The sequence below is a fragment of the Siphateles boraxobius genome, unplaced genomic scaffold, assembly GCF_051911475.1.
Source record: "Siphateles boraxobius isolate OS27281-9 unplaced genomic scaffold, OSU_SipBor_1 19, whole genome shotgun sequence".
NCBI classification, from domain to species: Eukaryota; Metazoa; Chordata; class Actinopteri; order Cypriniformes; family Leuciscidae; genus Siphateles; species Siphateles boraxobius.
This window is the reverse complement of record NW_027508799.1, coordinates 23,369,104-23,392,962: the sequence shown is the minus strand read 5'-3', so window position 1 is coordinate 23,392,962 and position 23,859 is coordinate 23,369,104. Positions and strand designations below refer to the sequence as shown.

Genomic DNA, 23,859 nt, shown 5'->3' with positions numbered 1-23,859 from the left:
CATGGAAACAAAAAGGAGATTATTAAGTTGGAAGATGAAGGGGGGGGGCATGTGAGAAAGAGAGAAAGTGACAGAGCGAGAGCGAGAGAGAGAGAAACGTGGCAGTTTCTATGGCCAGCTACACATCTGGTGGCCATGTGTGGCGTTGAGTGCTAATGATGGTCTTCCTGAACTCTCCACAATTAGTTGTGTCCCAGAGAGAGCTTCTCTCCATGGCCCAGCGGAGGAGGGGGGTGGCAGGGCTGCCGCCACTGTCCGTCTCTGGCCTTCAAAGAGCGGACACTTCCATTTCCACCATCAGTGGCTCAAAACTAACTAACAACCCATAAAAGTCTTTAACAGTCCTCTCCAGTGCTTTGAACAGACAACTGGTCATGATTCAAGCAGCCAGTGAAAAGAAGTAAGTAATAAAAAGTTTTAAAAGATGACAAAAACATTCCTTGCAACACACGGAAGATTATGGCATCCGCGTGCAAGGATCCGCTCTTTGGTTCTCGCTCAAAAGAAACCAATATCCAGTACACCGAAGGAAACACATCCGTTATGAGCGTGGATGAAGACGTTAATTTGTCAACTTTACAAAAAGCATTGAGTCAATTTGTCTGGGTCTGTGTTCCAAATAACCGCGGTGAACTCGCCTGTGCGCTCGCAGGCACCTGGATTCATGAAGGGGGCGACAACTTGTCAAGGTTTCCATCCATTTCATTCAGGATGACACTCAATACAATTTCAGCAGTTTTGTATAAAAGTGTGGGAGGCTTTCTTCTCAGGAGATTGGCTCCAGATTTGAAACCATCATGGTGATACAAATAGAAGATGGAGAATAAAGCAAAGCAAATGAGACCGAAAGGGGCAGGGGGTTGGAGGGATGCGAGAAAAAAAGAAGATAGATGGAGCAATGGTGAGAACTTTAACCTGTTCATCAAACTGCGCTGCAGAACATGATGCTTTTAACAAAGATTCCATTGATTTACGGTGGGCTCCGAGTCTGAGAACACAACAAAAATCTAACAGAATAAACAGAAATGTTGTGAACAATCAAACAATAAACACAGTGATCACGTGACTCATTCGCACAGACATTCGAATGAAGCATAAGATGCTCTTTGGATCATTCTCAAATCACGTGGAATATACAAATTACATTATTTATTTTCAAAAGTAGGTTTAGAAGTTTTCAAACTACATACAGTGTGCAGTTTCTGTCAGCATACACACCTTAGATTCATGGCCCACGTATGTTTGTGTGCATGTCTCTAAGTGTCTGAGAGCCACGGGAAACGAACGGGAAACGACTCCACCATTCAGTTATTTTCACTTTTCGTCTCTCGTTCTCCATTTTTCAAAGTGACTGCGTACAGAGGGAACAGCGTGAGATCAATACGGCTGAACTTCAGCCTTCGATCTCCTCAGTGCCATACCGTTACCACGGAGACAGCAGCTCTGGTCCCCAAGCGGCGGCAACCACTGGAGTGAACGGCTACATGTCCAGTGATCGAAGGTTTGTGCAGTTACTTTGCCCAAATCTTAAGGGCTTTAAATACGGTATCAATAGGGGTAAGAATACTACTGTATGCTAACAACCTTCTGATGTGTTAACGGAGCTAAATTCGGCTTTTATGAGTTCCTGTGGGAATTCCGACCTTTCAGCATTGGGGGTTTCCTCTGAGTAGACCCTCTAGTCTCACAAAGCTAGACTTGAGATAATTGAAGTGAAGTCTGGTTTACTTTGCAGCTCATTTGGGCAAAATACTGCCTACATAGACAGGAAAAGATCTATGTAAAGTGAACATCAACAGTTTGTTTCCACCCTGATGAACATTAGGACCAAAGCAGTCAAATGATGCATCTACAGAACCTAATGTCATATGTATTGCACATTCAATATTCCTTTTGATATTCATATTATTATTATTCTATCAATATACGAGTAAAAAATTTAACGAGCATTCAAGAACAGAACAGTCCTGTACACAAGCCCGTCTCTACAATGAGCGTAATTTAATTTGTGACATCTTCACTGGCATCTTGGTGTGGAGATCAAATTTTCAAGCAAAATGACCGCAGCGGAGCATCCACTTCCTCTGATGCCATGGCGACGAGCTGCCACGGAAACATGGAAATATGGGAGCATCACAACAGATTATTGAGAGCAAATTTACTTTTCAACCTTTTTAATCAGATTTAAAAATGCATTTTGACCAGGTATTTAAAAAAGTTGTTATGGTTAGGAATAGTTTATAGGTGATAAAAAACTGGTCCCATAGCATGTGCAACGTGCAGACATGTGGATATCCTTTGAGTGTATTTACAGCACTTGCAATTAGGTAATAGAATTCAAACTTAATCACATGCTAAAATAAGCTACTTAGGCTAAAATGTGAAAGAAATGCATTATGATTCAGATTCTTCGCAAACCACAATAACTCTCTCATAATGCCTTTGTTTCACTGAGAGGGTCAAGTTTTGCTGACATTGTGCTGAAAGGGAGAGTAAAACCTGAAATCAGTTTAATTAAACTAATAAATTAAATTAAAATTAATGCAATGAAGTAATGGAATGTCTTAGTGAAAACCTAAAACGATTTGTGTGAGGTTTCGGTTTAGGGTTAGGAGCAGGATTAGGGGATAGAAAATATCATTAGCTCAATACAAGTCAATGGAAAGTCTATGACAGGAAAACAAACAATATGAGAGAGACAACTGTGTTGTGAACTTTGCACTCAATCGATGATATTTCCATTTCTCCACACACAGTTTCACACTAGTATGTGAACACACAAACAATTTCTGCTCATTTAAGCTTTACAATTTCAAGATAAAAGAGCTGGAGTCACAGAACACAGCTACTGAGCACCTTTGAAAATCCTAGTGCTGTCCCAGTTGCTGAGTTACTAGCAATCTTGGAAAGCCGCTCGACCAATAAAATTAATGGGCAAGAACTAACTGTCATACAACAACAACAACAACAACAACAACAACAACAACAACAACAACAACAACAACAACAGACGTCTAGGTGTGTCCTCATTTAAATAGCAAGGCATAGTGTAGGTGCGTGTGTGAAAAATGCCGCTGCTCTCATTAACGCAGAATGCAGGACAACCACTACAGCAAGTGACAGTTGAAGAGGGAATCATGGTCTTGATAAACATTACAGAGATAGAGAAAAGCACAGGCAAGACAGAGACAAAGTGACTGAGTGTAAACGTGTATGTGTGTGTGTGACCATGGTGATGGAACTGTAGATCCTCTTTGCTCTGGCACTAAAACAACCATCTGCTGAAGCTTTGTTTTTCAGACCTGCGACAACAACGAACCAGCTGTACACGTCTGCGGGCATGTGTGCCTGTTCCTGCGTGTGCGCGTGCAATATGAGCGAGGCGGAAAACAAGAACAGGAGCAGAAGAAATGAAAGAGACGAACACCTGTGAGCTGCCAACACGATTCACGGCGCGAGTCACCTCACGGTAATGAATACATTAGGAACAGAGTAGCGCGTCCCAGTCCACCAGAGGACACTGAAATGACCGGTTAGCGGTCCCTCACACCGCATCTGACGTGCTGCTCGATTCAACCTGGTTGCAGTCTATTCCTCCTCGACATAACGGGTAACAAAAGCAAATTTAACCTTGAAGAATAAACAGCACGAGTTTGTATGTGGGGCGATCTTAAAAAGGCAATTAAGCATGATGGATGGTGCTTTAATCTGCGTGCAAAAATAATTGTCTTGTTTCATCTTCCGTCTTCATTATATCTAAAACTCAGCGAGGACAGAATGACAGAGAGGTGAAGTTATCAAGGAGAAGTGCTCTTTTACTGTTTAGACATACTGTATCAATATAGACACACTGACAAAAATATCTCTGTGACATTTGTATTGGTCTATTGAAACCTGATGTATCAAAACAGGGAATTAATATTGTGATTGAAAGAAAATGAACTCTGAAAACATTTTATTTAAAAGAGAAAGAAAAGTACAAACTCATTTCAATCTATTCAATATCAAGGGACTCATAAGGGAGTTAATAATATATTTTTGAGTAGTATATAACTCCAGGGCTCAAAGTTCATACCTTCTTCACAATGGGTCTGTTTACAGATTTCTATGAGTGACTCCAAAAGGTCATTCAGCACGTTGGGCATCATTTCTAAAGCCTGTGTTTGAATAGTGTGACTTTCACAAAGTTGCTAATGGAAAAGTTTGAGCAACATTGAGTGACACCCAGCGTTTGTTGCTTTGGTTCTCTGGATATTTCAGACGTCTTACAATAGAAAAAGGCAGGTCAGCTCAAGTCCCCGCTCTGTGTCTCTAGTCTGAGGACAATGAAGGTCACATAAGGGCACATTCAAGCCTCTGACATGCTCACAGCACCTGATAGAAAACTGAAGAGTCAACTCGATGAAAGAAACTGAGAAAGGTCAGAAAGGCCATCTCTGATGTCTTAAACTCAGGACTGAGATAATGGTAAAATGCAAGATTCAGACAATTTCTAAAGCACTGATGAAGGTGAATGAAACATAACTGCTCAGTAACACCTGGCCAGGTGGTTTATTGAACAGCAGTACGTTCTATAGATTTGTATCAATGATGCAAAGGATTTCCAAGTGAATCAAGATGGTAAAGTAAGACAAGACTTGATTCCATCTATCGGAAATGTATTGGATTATGAAAAGTGGTTGAAGGGTTTAAATTAAGAGGGCTTGGTGACGTGAGCCAAAAAGGAAAAGTCGTTTAGAGGTGAAACAAGTTATTGTAATTTGAAGGTTTGTGAAGACTTTGAAGATTGTTTCTCTTTAGAATAACAGTAACACTATTTCGATGGTCCACTTTAGATACCTTACTAACTATAAGTAACTTTACAACTACGTGTCAACTACTAGTTATTAGAGTACTAGTAGAGTGTTTTTGCAAACACTTTACTTTGATGGTCCACCAACAGACATTATACTGACTATAAGCAACTGCAACTACATGTCAACTTATTCTACTAACACATAAACCTAACCTAACAGTCTACTATTACTCTAATGAGTTAGTTGACATGTAGTTAAACAAATAATTGTAGTTAGTATAATGTCTAAAGTGGACCATTGAAATGAAGTATAACTGGAATAACATTCTGCAAATGAATCGTTTACAAAAGGACCAAAACTTTAAGACAAAGGATAGAAATGAAACTTTTTGGTAGGATTTGACAGCCCCCTCTTGTCAGCTGAGGTGGGTTGCACCCACAGAATTTGTGATGATAGGGGCGTCTACACTAAAAACTGGCCCGTCACATTCAAAGACCTCAGTCAGATCCCTGAAAGAAGGAGAGAGAAAGCAAGGCAACAAATGGATGAATGACACGTATTGGAGCCCAGATGGGAGGATGAAGTGGCTAAGTAGAGGTAGAGAGAGAAAGAAAGAAAGAAAAAAAGAGAGAAAGAGAAGAATGCATCTCCTGTTCTTCATGGAGCGCCTCATACTTGTCCAAGAATAAACAGGAAATGCAGCTGCGTTTAGACCACCCCCCCCTCCCTCCTCTCCCTCCTCTCCCCCCCCTCTCCCTCTACCTCTCCCAAAATAACCCACATTCCTAACGGTCTTCCATTATTCTCTATCCATCCGACCCAACTTATCCCGGCTCAAAGATGTGGAAAAGGGAAATTAAAAGAGAAGTTCTTCGAAACATCTTCCACCCCATTCCCCAGGACTCATTCTTTGCTTTGTAATGTGGTCTGATAGTTAGAAATCTGGACACGCAGTTGCGTTATTTGACTAATCCCTCTTTCTTGAGAGCAAGAAGAGGAGAATGGTGGCTTTGTGGCTGCAGACAATGTGGCAAAAAGAACTATACAGTACCAAATTGAGGTCGCCCAGAGACAATGGTTGTCCTTCAGCTTATATTCACAGACATCCCACAACTCTATCAAAAGTGTTTCTCCACGTAAAGACTTTTGTATTTCTATCTTACATGGCTAGATAGGGGCAAAACTCCTGAACAGAACCTGTGTCACTTCTTCTGACATGGTGGCTAGAGTTCTGGGATTGAAATCCGGGAGCAGGCTCTGGGTCAGTGGGGAACCCACAGTTCTTTTTGACACCTGCTTACAGAAAAGACACAAAAGTGCTTGGTTACAGATAGATATCAAACACAAATTCAACTTATCCTGGTTTAGTCCCACACTGAGGAACCACATGACTTTATTCTGCACCTGATGTTAATCTGCTCTGATAGAGTGCTGCTCTTCATTTGAAGCATATTAGCTGCCCTCTTGGACACAAGGTCCAAACAAAACATGCATATGCATGCGGTCAGACCAATAGAAGGATTATGTCCATGAATACATTAGGGCTGGGACAGCATTTCTGCATACCAATGCGGACAGCTGACGTGCCCCTAGTCAAAGTGTCTGAGCTTCGTATGAATGTATACATCTGGACGGCCATATCATGTGATCTTATCACGTCTATAATAGCAGGGAAGATCGTTTGTTGGTTATTTTCCCACACTATTCAAATAGTAGCAATCACTCGCTTCCTTGGCTATAACAAAGAGAAGAGAAAATCATTTAGTGTAGAAAGATGTGGTGACAATAGAGAATGGAAAAACAGATAATAATGTGGAGGATTTACAGGAAGTGCAGGTGGCCGGTAATTCATACTAAAAATATTGGAGAAACACTTAATTGCCTTCACAACATTATATTATATTAAAATTTAAAATACGTAGAAAATTGTAAAATAAAATAACAGCTTTTCTAATTTTACAACAACAACAATTATTATTATTATTATTATCATCATACAAATTCTAAATATGTTATACAATTGTATATATTAATATAACAATTTATGTAAATGAAAATGGATATTTTAATTTAATACTGTAATAAGTATAATAATAATAAATTGATAAACAATAATATATGTCATCTTTTTTAATAGCTACTAGCTTTGATCTGCTAAAACTCAAAAATCTACATTTTGTCAACTATTAAGAGTACATTAGCATATAGATGACCTCAAAGCTACCAGAAATGGACAAAAAGCCACAAAACTAAGTACTCTGACCTATCCTTCTCTTTAAAAAATAAAAAATAAAACATTCAAAGACCTTATAGTCAGCATGACAGCTCCTATCATGCTACATCAAGCTGAAATGCAATCCCACAATCCACTGGGCCATGTGCTAACCACGCAGGCAAATCTCCCTCTCATAGGTGAGCTGACCCCACTGTGAGGAGATGAATGTGGGGTGTGTTCGCCCTCCTCTGTGGAGCTGAACTGTGCTTCTGCGCTAATAGAGATCTAAGCTCAGGAGACACAGGTGATTACCTACACTCTCAGGGGTCATGCCGGGGTCGTGAGCATAGCGACACAACGCTGTCAGACAGACTAGCCGGGTAGCTTTGTAATTACCCATGAGGCTACAGCAGTGCCGGAGATGCTGCGTTGAGGGATGTTGAAAGCAGCATCCTGCGACCTCTCTGATTGGGGTTAACAAGGGGCTGATTTGCATATAGGGAGTGGCTTGATTAGTAGTTTTGTGTGCATGCACAGATTCTTGGAAACAAGAGGGCGTCAGTAAAATAAACCAGCAATTGTGAAATTGTGTCTGGTAGCATTTTGTCAGGTCTAGGCTTTGAGGAGGCCATTTAAGTTCTTTATACACAGGGCCATTGACCCTGACAGTAAAGACCCATCCAAAACTGTTACCGCAAACAGTCCTCTAGGATGTCAATGTATGATGCAGCATTAAAATTGGTCTTCTTTGAATTAAAAAGGCCAACCCAACGCAAGTCTGACTACTTAAGCAAAATGCAAATTACAAAACTGAAGCTTGTTGCCCTTTGAGTGCAACAAAAAGACTGCAATCTAATTTGTAACAGTTTTAAAGGGGACCTGTTATGAAAAATTCACTTTTACACTGTTTTTGAACATAACGATGTGTCCGCAGTGTGTGTACACAACCACACTATTGTGGTAAAAATACATCCACTCCATTTGTTATTTTCCCCATAAATCAGAAATGGTGTCTCAAAATGAGCCATTCAGGAATGCATCCATTGTGATGTCTGACCACAGAATCTGGCCTATTAGCTTAGCTCCTCCCCTGATTGAGCTGTACACAGTCTGCCATGTTTATCTCCTCGCTAGAGCATTTAATAGTAGCATTCAAGAAATGAACTCTTATTAAAGCTACTAAAGTTATTTAGTCAAGAATAGTGAGTGATTTTCAGTTTTTCTTTCGTTGTTCAATTCACAATGACAGCATAGACAACAACAGGTACTGTATATTAGACTGCTGCCGTTTTAATACAGATCTCATATAGACGTGATTTTTTCCCCAGCTGTTTACGTTCACAGACATATTCAACTGAACTTTGTGTACATTTCACAGTTTAAGCACTATAAGACCCGCAAGAGAACACAAAGTACAGGCCTTCTGTGCGTGTACTTCGGCTGTGTTTACTAAGAAAACCGCATACTAGTAGTTTAAACTGATTTGGCTCTAAAACATGCAAATAATAAACTTTCATGATGCCAAAGAATTGTAGCCACGTGAGCTGAACCATACAGGTTTTAATTAATAAACAAACTGTTTTGTTTGTTGTTGGCAGAGTATCTGAGGCACAAGCTGTAAAGGCTCCGCCCTCTTCTGGATAGGGAGCTTTTGCTCATGCTGTTTTATATGTGTATCCTTAAATGCAAATGTTTTTGCTTCAACCCAAAAAGGGGCATTTACAGCACAATAAATGATCAGTGGGGGTAATTTGAACTGAAACAGATACAATCTGAGGACACCTAAGATCTTTTTAAAAGACGCATAATAGGTCCCCTTTAAAATCTAATTAGAAATGCGATTTGAAATCTAGGACAGTATCTACAATAAGGGAGGAGTATGATCTTGTAATTGATGCAGCTGGACTGAGATTAGTGTAAAGTGGTCACTAACATGACAAACACAAACTGAGTTTCAGTCTAGTAGCGTGTGGTAATGCATAACTTTCCTCAACAAGCTTCACTATTTGAGATTTCATTCATGTCTGTAACACAAACAGATGCACTACATTGTTGTCTGATCAGCATGACAGCATTCTTTGTCATTGTCAATCAAAAACAGAGTGGTGGTATGTTGCCCAACTCCTTACCCCAGGTGAATAAATGTTTTATCCTCTCCATCTACAGGCAGAGAACAGTCAGAGCAGCTCTGAGTGCTTATGAGAGCTCAACTTGTTATCTCAGAGTGAGTAAGTCACGGAGAGTGAAAGACAATGGAGCCATCAGCTAACACACTCTGACAGGCCACCCTTCAGAAGGGTTAATAGACTCCAACTTAGTGTTTTAAAGTGTGTGTGTGACAGAGATATTGAGAGAGCGAGAGAGACATGGTCATCAAAAAGGACATCTTATGAACTGACACCTGCATTTCATCACTACAAACACACACACCATAATGCATTATTCACTGCGGTGACCACTAGGGCGGCATTCCCCTGATGGTCCCCAACCGCAGGGATGAGAGGATTAAACATTTAACAGCGCATGACAAAATGGAACAGAATGAATAAATAAACTGAAATGGCCCCTGGATGCACAGTCAGCATGTGCCACGCGCATACACCTATTCATGCCAGCCACACAACTACAGTGCTGAAACTAAAGTGACCCATAATGTCATACCGATAGCAACAGAAACAACAGCTATAACAGTTTTTCTCTCTTTTCAAAATGCATTAGGGTAAAGTATGTGGGATGATTATTTAGCTATGAGACCTAGTGGTGTGGTCAAGCTTTGCTGTGAATACTAAATGGCAGATGACCTTGAATGGGGCAGACCTGCTAGCAATTGATGTTCATCAGACAGGGCAACAGAACTCGCTACAGACTGAGACCTCACCCATAACTGTGTCCGAAACGTCCATTTCGTCTTCCACCAATCACGTACTTCTCAGAAGGGAACCAATTAGACGGAATATGTGGCTATCTTACATTAAGACGTGTTACAAGAGTGCTTAAGAGACAATACAATATTTGAACCAGGCAAATGTTTACAGTAGGGATGGACCAATATAAAAATTCTGATGACAAGCTGATGATTATTCATGTTAAGGCCAATAACTGAAAAATGGCCAATGTTAAAATTCTATATTATTTTCTCTAAATAAATAAAATATAAAACAATGAATTATTTTAAATGCTACAAATACATTTTCATAATTAAGTGAGAATTACATAGCAGCAAAACAAATAGTCAAATATGAGCAAGCACAATTAAATATCCAATATTGACTTTTACCAACCAACCAAACAAAACACATGCATATTGGTGTTAGGTCACACCACAGATAATGTGGTGGGGGTGGGGTAGGGAGTACGCTAAATACAATTAATACAATAAAATACAAGATAATGTACAAGATGATGCTGGCGGCAAAAGCTGTGTGTCCAATTGAACTCTACACATTATTTATGCAAATTCCACTGTCAAGAAACCAGCCAAATTAAGAAGAGTCCAACACAAACAGGTTGTGTGACATTCCTGATTAGAGAAAACTGGAATATTAAAAAGGTTTCACTGTTTGATTTTAAGAAAATGTTTACAATTTTTGTAAAGTTCTGGGTTTCCACTTGACACCCGATGGAAAATCTGGGTCCTGAAGCAAAACCAGTGGACAACCACTGCTTTATGGCATCTTATAGATTTCGTGTGCAGTTACTGTAGGTATGTAGGAGTCTGTTAATTCGGATGGGTGTAGTTGTGTGTTAGCTTTCAGCATGCGTATATGTTGATCCGTAGGTGTGTGTTTGTGGGTGTATGTAATTGCGTGTCTTTGTGTCTGTCTGTGTGTGCGTGTGGGTGTGCGTCCATAATTGTGTGTGTCTTCCTTATCTGTTCTCCTCTCCTTTAGTTTATTGGCAGACTAGCTGAGCTCAAACTGTTCATCTGCGACTGGTCCAAGCCCAGTAATTACAGCTTGTCAGAAAGAATTAATTTTCTCATTTCTCATAAAGATGTGTAAAAATTACCATGTTATTATACACCGACACTCTCCAGGGGCACACACCAAATTTAATTTAGAATTCTTCCCGCACATTAAATTAAATCCATAAATAAGAGTTTAGGCATTGGTAGGGAAGCATATGTTCGTTAGGCCAAGCAGGCTGCTTGGGCCTGCGCTAATGTCTATTGTAATGTTTTAATAGCTTGTGCCTTCTAAGCACCAATAAATTTATATGATCACAACAGGCGACGTCGAGCGCACGGCCAATTAGGAGTGCCGACGCCGCCACTGCTGCTGCCCTCAGGAGGAAAGAGAGGTGGGAAAACTGGAGGAGAGAGAGAGAAACAGACTGACACAACTGGCTGGATCTCTTATACATTTAAATAAAATATAGAAATATGTATACATACATTTCAAGTTTTTGATATGATGTTTTGGAAATAGTTGGATGGATGGATGGATGGATGGATGGGTGAATGGATGGATGGATGGACGGACACATAGACAGACTAGGGTGAGGTAGAGGCATATGAAATATTGACAAAATTGGAACATGCTTTGTTCAAAATGCTCTAAGAAATCTCCCATCTTTTTCATATTATTGAATATTTTAGGCAAATTTAAGTATGCTTATAGCTAACAACTATAGTGTAGCTAGTAACTATAAAAGTTTGCAGTTGTCAACTGAACAATGTTTTGTAAGTGGGTAGAGGCTCCAGAGTCATTAGGGACTGGGGACAGAGCCATGATTTCTGGATCAGAGCGCATCATGTCATCGTCTATATCAGGCATCTACAAATGAAACGCAACATCAATCAGACAACTATTTATAGTGCAGATAAAAGAGAAATCTAACACCAATAAACGTGTTTGTTGCCTGCACAAACTCCATGTACTTTACAGGGATGCCCACAGAGAGAAATAAAGAGATCCAGTGAGGAGGTGGAGACAGTAAAAGAGACACACAGAAAGAGGGAGAGGATGGTTGGTTGGAGATGAAGGCATAGGAATGGTGGATCTCGCTGCGAGGGGGCACAGGATGGCAGTCTCCCACTGGCACGCCGCATAGACAGTAGGAAGTCATACGCAGACTCACACACAGTGGGCAGTGCCACAGTCAGAAAGACGGAAATAGACAGAACTCACACATACCGCCAACTGAGTCTCATAGGCTTCATGAAATATGACTACAAGCTGCGAGACAGCGGCCGCTCTGACACACTCAAGCCCGTCTGTAATACGGTCCCACATACACAGACATGTATGGCACACATACATGACAAAGACGCCCACCAACAGCCCCAAACACAGATGAACAGACACACAGCCCCTTCTCCAGAATCCATTCACGCACATACGCACAAACAAAACCAGCCCCCTGATGGCGCTCATAGGTGAGTTGAAGTGTGAACACTGGGGCTGATGAACATATGTTGTCCAAAGAGCCACGAGGCAACGTCTATTACATGATCAGAGCTTTCAGAGTTCATTACTTAATTATGTGTGCCATCATAAAAGCATTTGGACACACACCACACTTACTTCTTTAACGTGTATTCAAGAAATACAGATTTTTTTCTGCTTCCTGAAAGCAAATACAGTGTATAAATGGCTACTTGTAAAGTATATCTTCAAAATTTCTTTAGATCAAGTCATGCGTGACATTTTTTTCTCTTTTTCTTTCCTGTTGCATGTTTGGATTGCAGTATATAACAAAATAAGAAAAATAGCTTATAAAAACGTATATAGTTATAAAACATTTAAATGAATTCATAAAATCTAACTGATAATTGTATAAAATACAATTTAATACTGATTAAATAGTATATTTAAGGAAAAGTAAGATTTTACTAATACAATAAACTGCAAAAAACAAAATATTTTGTATCCGCCAAGCACAAGTGGCACAGGGCGACAAGGTGAAGATATACATTTTTATGAATCAGTCAGTGGTAAAATCTACATAGATTATCAACCACCCTTAAGGCCATTTACAAGATTTGGAACACTGTACACCCTCACATCAGCAGACAATCACAAGACGACACCAGACATTACTGCTTTGCTTTAGTTGTCAAAGAGTTAACAGGCTATGAGGATACATAATGTCTGTAACAATGACCAAAAAATTAAAGCACTGGGAACGTTTAAAAGAGCCTTTTGCAGATGCACATATTACATACCAGTCAGTTGTGTTGAGGCTTCTTGTGTGAAAAAGTTGTTGTTGTTGTATCTGCTTCTACCTGAACAAAACAAACACAAAAATAACAAGTTAGAAACTTCATTCAGGCTCTCCAGCCCTCTCAAAAGTGAAGCATTTCTCTACTTGAAGAGGTTTGTTTCATGGTGGAACAAAAGTATTAAACTTTGTTCTGCCAAGCTGAGTGTTGCCTTGAAACTATAATTTTGCTTTGTTTTATGTTCTCCCCCAACGGGAGAACTTCTGGACCTCAAAGACGGACATTGTGTAGACTTTTCTGTCCATAAACAACTTGAAACACTCTTAATCCACTTCACAGAACTTATCATTGCATCTGTAAATTGTACAGTACTTAAAATGTCACGTCTAGAGTTTATGAGTGTAAGCATGCAGAATAGAGAGGATTCTCTCAGCTTTATCAGAACTCTTGGCAAGCTCCGATTCTCCTCAACAAACCCAGCGCTAAGTCTTATATCATCCTTCTTAGAACTGAATTGGTAAACCATGTCATTTGTGAGTAGTTTTGGAAGATTTAGACCACTGTCCCCTTGCTAACAGATCAAACCAGATGAGATTTAGGGAGAAACAGTTGTATATGTCTTCACTGGAACATTGCAGGGACGTGCTGGAGAGACATAGTTGTATAGTCTAAGAGAACATTGGAATCTTTCATTACATGAGATGAGTCTCATTGTAAGTTTCTAATCTTGCACGCTCCCGTATATAATCCGCAGAGAAAACTTGGATGTCATCATCCAAGTTTAGCGTGCAGCGTGAAGTCCTCAGTGAGGTGGAAATGGAACATGATTGAATGGCTAAACCTCGGATGAAAATACATGGAACTCTTTTAGGTTGATCACGTAACCAGGAGTCTTGCGAATTGGGGCCAGTGGTTCTCCGATCGCTAAGATGTGTCTGGCCACCCTGGTGCTATACCCGAGGGGGGAGGGTTTACACTCAGAGGATTGTGGAGATGTCTGTACAACACATATAGAGGAATTTGGGCCCACAACAGAACAATAGGCAGCAGGATTCGAGATAATTCTCAACACTGTAACTATGTGAGGTTGTGTCTGTATGATGGGTGTACTATACAAGCATTATAATCATCTTAGAAGGTTTGTAGATCATAAATTTATTTATAATATATTCAAATAATATAATAATAAATATAGTCATTATAAATGTTATATATATATATATATATATATATATATATATATTCAAATAATAAAAAATATATATAAAAAAGTATATATATATATACATATACACAAACACATACACACACACAAATTAATTAAAAATATTAAATTACTTTAGTAGGCAAAAGAAAGTTATGTGTAGGCCTACATGTATAATATGACTAATTACATGCTATATTATAAGCATTATCATCACAGAATATTTTTAAGATAAGAAACTAATTCAGAGAAGTGTGTCCAAACTTTTGGCTGGAAGAGTAAATACGTGGATGAATACATTAGACACAAACACTTAATATAAATCTATAATGGCTGTGCTTGGAGCTACAGTAGGTAGGAGTGTGTGCATGTTTGCTTATCTGTGTGTATGTGTATATATATCCTACAAACGTATGAGTGTCAGTGCAGGGCCCCTGCTTAAAGCACGGTCTTATTTACTCCTGTCAGCCCATAAAGCCAGCCTGAGTGCCACGCTGATTGAAATCCCCTTTTGTGTGCTAGTCTTCAGTGATGTGGCTTTTCTCTCGGCCTAGTCTCATGATGGAAGCCTGTACTGTTAATCTGAGAGTGTCCACTGAAAGAACGAAATGAGTTCCTGGGCTGAATGCACTCTTTAACTCATCTGTCTTGGTCTATTCAGACGTGGGGCGTGAGAGCTGGCGGCTAACACCTCCACAACAATACACGGCAAAGCAATGCAAACCTTCCTTACACAAACTACTCTGTCTCTAGGAGACTCGTTTTTCCCACATTATCTTACTAACAAAATAGTGGTTAGTAACAATTTAAGATGAAATTAGAGCATCTTTCTGTATTACAAGGGTGAAATAATAAGGTACAGGTACAAAAATAAAGTAACCCTAAAGGAAAACTGTTTGCACTTTTCCTTTCTGTCATCGTATTATATCATGGTACATAAAAAAAAAATATATATATAAAAAAAGTGTATTTTTTTAAGTGTATACTTGATATAAAGGTTTTGGTCAAGCAACTGTACATGACCCTTGAATGGCTATCAATAATATTGATAACTTTACAATTTCAAGAAGATTTTTGGTCTTTTTGGTCTCGATTCAGTTCAAGAAGATTTTTTCTCTATGACTTTTATAGGAGTATCTGAAAGTATGAGTATCTGCTTTTTAAGTTAGCATTTTTCAAATGTATGACCAAATTTCAAGTATGACGATTTAGGTATGATACAATACAAAATTCAGATTAGCGAACATCCAGTACAAATGATTAGCAAAATTAGCTCAAAGTCTGACTAGAAACCTGGTCAAGCTCAGAAACCATGCGTATCGATGGACTCCATTAGAGACAGAAAAAGAATAAGATCTCATTGTTGTTGGGGTGGAATTCCCCTCTGAGTAGAGAAAAGTCGGGTCCTTTGTTCTCTGGCCTGTGTGACAGAACGCTTACATAATGCAGTCATAGAAAATGGGTACTATGTCAGGCTGCAAAGCAAAGTGGGCCTGTGGTCTGTTTGTTGAAATGGAAGGATGGAAAGATGAAGGAATTGAGTTGAAGACAGAGAGAGATCATACGACTGTTGTCTTACATAAGGTCCAGAATGGCTGTGTGAAATGGAGCATGATGGCTCTTCCACGCAGATAAAGAGATCAGGAAACATGACAGGAGAGGGTTGTACTAAGCGGCACTAAACAGTTTTGCTATTTGGACAACGTCATCCATTAAAGATGCTAATTACTTGAAGGACTGTTTGATAGTCTAAATAAGGGGGTTTGCTTGTTCACAAAGCTATTTTAATCGCTGGAGGTCAAAGGTTACTATACTGTGGTTGTTAGATGGGCTGTGTAAATGGCTTTAGAGTTTGAAAATCGGATCACAAATTACAAATATTGGTCATATAATTGAGATGTTGTTCTATTTTGACAATTAATCAGTTTTCTCAAAAGGTCCCTTTTCAGGCTAAACTAAAACTGGACCACTGGACAAGTTCTCAAACTCTTTGACTTCACGGTCTTCAAAAAGTTTGACCTCAAAATAATTTACAGCCTAATGCCTTTTCCAGTTTACTGGAAAATAAGGAATTTTAAAAATATAGAGCTAAATGTAAAATGTATATTAATATTTGAAAATGCCCATGGATTTTTATGATTTTTGTCATTTTCATTATTTTTCCTTGTCTAAAAGTCACACTTTCTTTTGCTCTTTTCACACTTTACAGAACCTCCAAGTTTTCCAAGACTGCAAGAATCCAGATTCTTCAAAAACAGTTTTTGAGGGGATACAAGATAAATTGGTCCAAATCTGCTTTAATGCCAATTAACAATGTTAAAGTTAATTATTCTATCCACTCATTCATTCCTATTAAAGATTCTTTCATCTATTTGGGTATTATATATAAAAACATTCATAAGATTGCCAGGGACAATTTTAATAAAATTTTAGGCAAGATCAAGAGTGATACTCAAAGATGGAATAATCTTTAAGTCTCTCTTCAAGGCCGAATCTCCGCAGTCAAAATGAATTTGTTACCTCGGCTTAATTTTCTTTTTTCTATGTTGCCGCTGTCCCCCCTCCAGGTTACTTTAAGGAGATCAATTCCATACTTTCCCAGATTATCTGGAATGGTAAACGACCCAGAATAAAACGAGCCCCATTGCAGCATCCTATACTTTCAGGAGGATTGGCTGTGCCAAATTTTGAGTTATATTATTGGTAATTTCAACTTAAGGCTCTTCATATTTGGGTTGATACTCAATCCAAAGTTCCATGGAGAGAAATTGAAGCTGACAAGGTTAAACCACATAGGCTCTATGATATTCTATTTGCTGGTACAGGAAATAAAAATAAGTATAATATTCGGCCCGTTTGTGGCCAATTCTATTAGGATCTGGAAAAGGACGTCTGATGGGAGGACCTTTCAAATTTTGTAGCAACACACCCTCATGGCACAACTTTAATTTTTTAAATCAGCCATTTAGCCTTCTTGGTCTTCATTGGGCATAAACACATGCAGCGACTTATTTGATAACCAGGGAATCCAGGATAACATCAAGAACTAAGAACTAAGTTTTTTTTTAACAGCATCCTCATATTTTGTCTTTTTTCAGCTACGCTCGGCTCTCAAGGCATATGGAGTTCCCTGGGCATGTCCCATTTCTTCCCACCCTATGTGGGATTGGATCACACCATCCTCTGGTCGGCCTTCCGTTCTTTAATATATAGTAAACTTGATCACATTGCAAAGCCTCTTTCTATTAAATCTATCTGGAATCGTGAATTATCTGATTTTATTTTATCTGTAGACTGGGAGAGGGTGTGGTCTAATCCAATCTTAACTTCTAAAAACTTGGCTCATCGTCTTATCCATTTCAAAGTCATACATACAGCATACATAACCCCTTACAAGAGGTTCAAAATGAAACTGCAATCAACTTATAACTGCCATATCTGTAAAACTATATTGTCAGGTACTTTTCTTCATATGTTCTGGGAGTGTCCAATTGTTGTCAACTTATGGGCTAGTTTTGTCCTCCTTGTTACAAATTGATTACATGTCTAATCCAGGTTTATGTCTTCTCAATGATGACACTGACTCCTGTATAAGTTCATTGCAAAAAAGAATGTTGTTTGCTGGGTTTACAGCTGCAAAGAACACTATACAGAACTGGTTTACTCCGCACATGTGTGCAGAAACATATTGGATTCATAGCCTTCACAAAATACGAATTAACATGGCTAAACCTAGTACCATTGATGCATGGCAATGTTTTTCTTCCAACATATTGGACTAGCTATATAAAGGAATGACCTTTTTTGTCTTTCTTTTTTTCTTCTCCTCCTTTCATATTGTTAAATTATTGGTAATATGTCTGTTGTTCCCCCTTCCCTGTCTGTTTGTTTGAGTGGATGTTATTTTATTTATAAAGACAATAAAGAGTTGATCACAAAAAAAAGTTTTTGAGGGAATAAATAAAATTGGTTGAGAACCACTGCTCTACACTATCATGTCATAAACCTATATAACTAAGTTTTTAAAACGTTTTTTATTATTTTTTTTTTTCAATGTTGGTTCAGTGTTATTGCAGGCAATATTTGAAACTCTACATGATGAAAAAAAGTTAATCTGCGTGAAACTAGTATGCACAAGGTCAGTGTTTCATACAATTAAGTTGTTTCCTGCTATGCAGGTCACATGCAGGAAATGAATGGGGAGGGAATCAAAGAGACATGGAGGAGGAAAATGAGAGATCAATCTTCTGACTCAGTGTGACTGAGAGGTTAGACTCTAGAGTGAGCAACACAAAGAGATTAACTTATTTACATCTGTTACCTACTCTAATGCCTTTTTGTACTACTAATTTCAGCCATCTGCATTCTCTCTGAAGACTCTGTCACACAAAACTAATAAAAGTCATCTGGCGCACAAAATTAGAGAACACAGAACTATACAGAGAGGAAGATAGACTCAAAGACATTAGAGCACACACAGACACACTAACACTGCAGCTGGACATATGACTAGGCATGCATTCCCTGTTGAATCACATGCTTACTGACTGACTGACAAACAGTTAATTTATAGACTGTGATGGACAGTGGAAAAGATGAATTGCAGTACAGGAGGAAGATTTAGTTTTTTGAAACCTTTAAATCAGAAATTACAATTTACATTTTACTTAAAATGATTAATAATGATAAATACTGTAAATAACACTTATTATTTTCATATTGTATTGCAAACCACTTTTTCTGCAGTTGAGGTGGACAGGTTTGGTGGTATGGTTAGGTTTAGTGCTGGATTAAGGGGTAAGGGAGTGGCCAAAATACATACAGGTGAAACTCGATAAATTTGAATATCGTGCAAAAGTTATAATTTTGATGATTATGGGTTACAGCTTATAAAACCGCCAAATTCAAAATCTCAGAAAATTAGAATATTACATGAAATCAATAAAAAAAAGGATTTTAAATACAGAAATGTCGACCCTCTGAAAAGTATAATCATGCATATGTATATAGTTATACTAAATATACTAGTTTCACCTTTTAATTTGAATTACTGAAATTATTCAAATTTTTTGAGTTTCACCTGTATAACCCAGCACTACCAGAGATGCAAAGTTTTTATGGAGTAAGAAGGAATCTATACATTATGAATGTTGTCTACATAGAACACTAAACTAATTTCAATAAAGCAAGAAAAAAAACATTTCCATGGATGTATAAATTTACACACTGTTGGAAACCTTCTTCCTCTTAACTGTAAAAAAACTCAGAAGCGAAGAACAGGAGACTTGGGGGTATCTTTGTTGCACTCAAAAAGTCAGAGAAAACACTACAGTCACGCACAGAGAAAAAAAGAAAAGAAATGAGAGCGTGAACTCACAGGAGTTTGTGTTGACTGGTAACAGGTGAGTCTGTGAACATTGGCAAGAGTTCAGGTTGAATAGGGCGGTGTTAGTCAGGACAGAGGAGGAGAGCTGTAATGGGGGCAGCAGAACAGCTGTGAGGTGGGGAGAAGGGGGTGTCGGAAAGCACATCCAGCCAACCAATGATCTTGCTTTATTAAATTAATAAAGCTCATCTCAGCACGCCTGAACACACCAGCAGAATGACACCAAATCTCACTGTTTTAATCACATTACATACAGGCCAGCTCATTAGCCGCACAGGCTACTGGGTTCATATGCAGTGCACATGGTTACAAACACTCACACACATCACCAAGTGCTAATGGCTACCGTTTGCATGTTACTCCTGCCCTCTACACAGATGTGCTTTTACTGAGATGCTATAATTTTTTAATAATTGATCGTGTTTTGTGACTTTGAGTGATTTTTCAGGCTCATCCTTCTGTCCCGGACACTCTGGAAAAAGGCACGAACACACTCTGTATCCTTAAGGTAAGGGTCACACCTGCGTTCAGAAGTCAGCGCTGCCCAGGAGATAAATGACATTCGCTGAGTTTTCCTGGACGGACTTTCTGTAAAATGAGCCTCATCTCCTCTCATTCCTGTACAAAGAGGTCTATTTGAATAAATGTTACACAACCAATCTACCCTGCGGGGTTCAAGCAATGGTGTTTGTCCATCAGTGCGGTTTTGTGCGGTGCCTATGAATAAATATTTCCCTTTTGAAAGTCATTTTCTCAGAATGGGAGTGAAAATGTACCTAGACAATATAATCCAACATACCAACGGTTTTACATACGATAAATAAATAAAAATGCTGAAATGGGTAAAGATGACCTAACACTGGGACAAACCATCTTCTGTTTGAAGCTTCTGTCTTATCACAACAAAATGGTGTGAAACATATTTGATGACTTTTATTGTACAGACAAAATCAATTTATTCAAATATTATTTCTCAAAATATAAAAAAATGTTGTCAAAATATCTCCTTTTTATGGAGCCCCTAAAGGGAACTTTTTAAAAATCTAAAATTTACTGACTTTCGCATGCACACGTGAATCTGATTAGATCAGATTAATCTGGAATCTTTAGCGTGCTTACGTGTTACAATTACTGGCGAGCAGGACGAGGTCAAGGGCCGTGAGAGAATGGCGCGAGGTTGGTGGCGTGATTGCTGAAGAACGATAGCTGCCCAACGCACTAGTCTCATATCTTTCATGGAGGAGCGGAAGCATAAAAGAAGGAGCGACGGTCGTGAAGATCGAGAGAGGAACAGGCCTGGACTTATGTTGTGTTTTGTTTTATTATATGTGACAGCAGTCGTCCACGAGGAGCTGCTGTCTTTTACTTTCGTTTTGTATTTGTTTTATTTTTGGTAATAAAATGTGTGTGAACGATCGCCGGTTCCCGCTTCCTTCCTGGAACTTTTAACTCTGTTACATTGGTGCCGAAACCCAGGAGGAAGGAGGAACGCGCTGTCAAAGAGCCCTCGCCGCTGTGCGGAATCCCCAGTGCCATCGAGCTCGCTGCCAGCCGCCAGGATGCAGGAGGAGTGGCTGCCGTCCGTGAGGGAGCGGAGTCGCCGCCGCCGTTTGCCTGCTGTCGTCCGCCTTGATGGGGAGGAGCAGGGAACGGGGGACTCCTGCCGTATGCCCGAACCCGGAAAAGTCGTCCACCAGGTGACGGCGGAGTTTCGAGCAGTCCACCGAGGGCTATCCAGCACCACTGCCAGGCACCGCGGAGAAGATCGCCCAGCTGGTGGAGGACCAGATGGCAGTTTGTTGTTGGAACCCCCGACCAACATTTTTTCCTCTCTCTCCTCTCTCGTCTCTGTCACTCCTCGTGTTTCCGTCTCCTTTCTCTCGCCTCGTCTATCCATACCCCCAGGTGCCGCGTCCACCGTGATCAGTCCCCCCGGAGAGGGTGGGGGGGTGGGCGGAGTAGAGTGCAGTCAGAGAGAATGGCGCAAGGCCGGTGGTGTGATTGCTGATGAGCAACACCGGCGCGACGCACCGGTCTCATATCTTTCACAGAGAAGCGGAAGCATAAAAGGAGGAGTGACAATCGAGAGAGGAACAGGCCTGGACTTATGTTGTGATTTGTTTTATTATATGTGACCGATCACGGAAACTAGGGACAAAAGTCAGTTCTGGTGCATTTTGAGTTATTCATGGGTTCTGAAAGTGTAGTCTCCAAGCTTTCCAATGATGTGTAACACATGGAAATCTGATAATATTTGGATAAGTTGTGGCCATTTGAAGGTAGGCACTCAAAAAAGCTAAAAGGTTAGATAATGGCCTCTAAATATTGTGCAGTTCTCACCTCTCTCTGCTGCTAGGAGTGACAATAGGGCTCATTTACATCACATTTAGATAAGCCATACCCCCTGTAAAGCTCCCCCCTGTGCTTTACAGCTTTTTTTTATTTCCTGAGCTAGCTAATAACAATAGATAGGTATGGGAAGGTCTAAACATGGACTAAACATAACGTGTACGTGTTCTTAGAATGAACACAATACGACAAACTTTGATGTTTATGGAAACTCTCCCCCAGGACCGGCGAATGCACTTCTGCCGCTCTAGGCGAAAAACAATTGTGCCGCCCCTCTATTTGCAACGTATACCAGCAACAACACGCAAAGACCAATATGCCATATACATATAACGCAAAACCAGAAACAACACACAAAGACCAATAAGCCATAGGCCTACATATAACGTGAATAGTGCGCAACGCGCGTGTGCCCAAAATGTCAACAATATTAAAGTTTATGCAGGAGGCAAATGCCTGCTGGCATTTTTCTTTAAGCAGTTACGACAGGAATTTTCCAAATAATCACATTTCACCTCCTCAAATTACTGTTTAAATCTCTTTACACCACTTTATTATCTATCCAACTTTATAATCTATCCAAAACTAATCACAAAATCTTGTCTAAACATTCATATTTAGTCTGTAACACTGGGTATGATATATTAGCATATACATGTTAATTTGCAGTTTGTTGCTTATACAGACATTGTATTTCAACAAATTTCAGTCTATTTTTACTCATCTTAGTAGGCTATAGCAATATAGTTTGAATGTGTTCATGTAAATTTAATAACATGTGTACTAATGTAGATGCGAAAGTGAATGAACGGCACAGACACGCGCTGTATAACTGTAGTAAACAAAGCGCGCGCGCGCCTGTGCCGTTCATTCATCATTTAGCCTACACACAGACACGCAATTCATATTTAAACAGTCTTTTTGCGGTTTATAGAAATTATTCAATGTCGCGATTAGAACAAAGCACTTAAGAATAAATGACTTACTATGACTTACTTATCAGCTGGATCCGTTGCTCCTCGAAATGAAACTACCAGCACTTCTGATACATTTTCCAGGGTTATTTATTAGATAGTATTATTCCTCACTGGGTAGGGATACGCTGTGTTCACAGCTGTAGCAAGAAACTTATTAAACATGATTTTATAATCCAGCTGGTGCATGGCTTGCCTTAGATCATTTGCGTTTGAATACCGCGCGCTCTCCGTGGCGCAGTGGATAAGACACATGCCTCTGGTGTGAGAGACCCGGGTTCGAATCCACTGTGAGACACCAATGTGTCCCTGAGCAAGACACTTAACCCCTAGTTGCTCCAGAGGCGTGCGACCTCTGACATATATAGCAATTGTAAGTCGCTTTGGATAAAAGCATCAGCTAAATGAATAAATGTAAATGTAAAATGTAAATGTATTATGTGTGTTTTACACTTGAAATGTCCGCAAGCACATTATATCATCAGCAGGTTCAGCATCTTAACCCTCAGGAGTCTGAGGGGTTTTCTGGGTCCTGAAGGTGTTCTGACATGCTCTGACATTTGTGCTTTTTTCAGTTATTTATAAACATGTTAATGGCAAAGGTGTAAATTCACTCTATATAGCACAAACGGGGCTAACGTAATATGTGAGCAACATGTATGTACATGTTTGTATTTTTGAGAGAATATTGTTTATGCATGGTTATTGAGAAAACTAAAACTTAAATTGACTAAATATGACTAAAACTAAATATGTGTCCACAAGACTTTTG

General features: G+C 39.4%; 1 protein-coding gene across 12 annotated transcripts in view; it reads right to left on the bottom strand.

Annotated features, from left to right (window-relative positions):
• sox5 (SRY-box transcription factor 5) overlaps positions 1–23,859 on the bottom strand; it is a 243,833-nt gene that overhangs the window by 100,002 nt on the left and 119,972 nt on the right. For all 12 annotated transcript variants that reach the window (XM_077234375.1, XM_077234391.1, XM_077234383.1 and 9 more), the window contains one exon: positions 13,178–13,237. The gene's annotated coding sequence lies outside the window, so the exon portion shown is untranslated. The remainder of the gene's footprint in view (positions 1–13,177; positions 13,238–23,859) is intronic.